Source organism: Poecilia reticulata, linkage group LG19 (assembly GCF_000633615.1).
Source record: "Poecilia reticulata strain Guanapo linkage group LG19, Guppy_female_1.0+MT, whole genome shotgun sequence".
Classification (NCBI taxonomy): domain Eukaryota; kingdom Metazoa; phylum Chordata; class Actinopteri; order Cyprinodontiformes; family Poeciliidae; genus Poecilia; species Poecilia reticulata.
In genome coordinates, this window is record NC_024349.1 from 22,519,910 (window position 1) to 22,522,176 (window position 2,267).

The following is a 2,267-nucleotide window of genomic DNA, read 5'->3' on the forward strand; positions in this document are numbered from 1 at the left end:
CACACACACACACACACACACACACCAGCATTCACTGATAAATGTGTTTTCTCATGGTGCCCCACCTCTGTTAGCAAGTGCACCCATCGCCTTGATAAAATGATTAAAGAAACTCAGGGTTTGTCACGGTTACCATGATTAGAAGACGCTAATGAAAATGACAATGAAAGCCTTTTGTCATAATATGCCGGCGTCACCGCACACATAGTCAGGCAGGGAACTTGTTTAATTAGCCAAGCTGGTTTCTACGTGCCTGTGCAACACGACGAATGTTGTCATTAACAAGCAATGTATCGCGTGTTTATGCTTTTATCTTCTCATGAAGATTAAGGGCAAAAGTCAACAATTAAAAAAAGTGAGAGAAGGAGGATCAGACAAAATTAAAACTGTTGTTTTTCTTTGCATTCACATGGGCCAGGCATAGCATGCTAATAATAGAGTAGCTTTCAGCTAGTAGGTTAAAGTAGCATCCAATTCATGTTGACAGAGCATACTCAGTTAGCCATGTTTAGAGACTTGACCCTCAGCCTGTCATATGTTTTCTAACATCATGTGTACATGCTAACAAAAGGTTTAGTTAGCATATAACATGTCCTGAGAAATTACATCAGTAGCAACATGGAATGGCTACTATCATAAACTAACAGGTATTAGTCATTCAAATGGGCATAAAAGGGCTAAATGTTGCTTCCACCCATCCATCCTCCCTTCGTCTTCCGCTTATCTGAGCTTGGGTCACAGGGTTACAGGTAACTCAGACATCACTTTCTCCCCAATGACTGTAACTCACTTTGGAGGGTCTCAAGGAGTTTGTCTGGATCCCCTTCTGGTGTCTTGGAAGATATGGCATCTGATTTCTAATCAGATGCTATATCTTTTTATTATGATGCATATAATCAGCATGGCCCTGGCTTTGTCCAGCAGCCAGCTAATGTACCCATGTTGGACACCCCAGATGATGGGGTGTGGAAGGGCTGACCACCCAGTGGTCACGCATGTCCCAACCGTCCAACCTGGGTCTGTGTGCCCCTGTTTCCTTATTCCACATGCAGTTTGCATATTTGTGGTGGTCATCTTTTACTAAGGTCTGTGAAACACATTTAGTCCGATCCTGCTTGCCATAGGAAACCACTTCAGGAGATAATACCATGGACAATATAACGTCCAGGATCATAGGAGTAGTCAAACTTTCCATTGTGTTAAGGTGGCTCTTATGATGTTGGAGTCATAAGTCATCCATCAGTTTTCCATTTCTAAACTCAATTCCGGTCTGTTCCACAACTAATGAAATCATGAAGTTGGCCTCGAGTTCAGCTGGTGGTAAAGGGCTATTTCACAACTTTTGTGGCATCTGGACAAACTTAGATCGGATCTCTGAGCCAACCTAAGGCATAACAGACTGAGCTGCTGCTAAGGGCCCCACACCAGCATGGGGCCCTATTCTGCTAGAATTCTCAAAGCATTAGATATACATAAGGAGCCTCTACTTGATAGGTTCATCCTCTACTTACCCACCGTTATCTCGTGAACTCTGAAAGCCACAATGGTATCTCTAAAAACAACAAAAGTGCTAACAATAGATGCATCAAGTGAAATAACAGATTTTTATTATAATTTCTAGTTGTAAACTCTAATATTGGTAATGCTGGCTATATAATGCACAAACATTTGGCACTGAATATATGCATGAGAAATTCTCTGTGATGAAAGATGTCAAATTTTATTTGGGCACCTAAACAAGTGTCTGACACACTGACTACCTGTAGAGTTGGTATCAAGCATCTTCCTGGATTTAACCTGAGATATTTTTTTCCTTTTAGAATAAGAAAGTTGCAGAGCGTGTTCTGACATCCAGGTGTTGGATTTATTTTGGTGAAATGAGGCTCGACTTGCTCTCGGCCTCACATCAGTTCCATTTGTATCACATTACAGTCAAACTGAAAAAGCAAATGACCTTCTGCAAAAGGGAAACCAGTGTGTTGGCTTTAAAATGATTCTATTATTTAGCAGGAATGTAATAGAGAGCGCATTCAGTACCTATTGCCTGTGATGCGATTTTGGCCCTTGAAGCTCAAAACGTGGGGGTGAGCAGCAGGGTCGGCGATGTGGTTTTAGGTTGCAGACTCCTCCTCTTTTTCCCCGCCTCTCCTGGGACCGGAGATGCTCCGAGCCAATCCTTCCCTCCATGGGAATATAGGATTCACCTGCCTCAGACACCAGCTGCTAACAGAGTGTGTGTCTGTGTGCGTGTGGGTGTGTGTGTGTGT

The 2,267-nt window shown here is 42.7% G+C and overlaps 1 protein-coding gene across 1 annotated transcript in view; it reads left to right on the forward strand.

Moving 5' to 3' along the window:
- The window catches only part of LOC103482106 (BAH and coiled-coil domain-containing protein 1-like), a 31,559-nt gene that overhangs the window by 13,333 nt on the left and 15,959 nt on the right, over nt 1–2,267 (forward strand). The window lies entirely within an intron of this gene.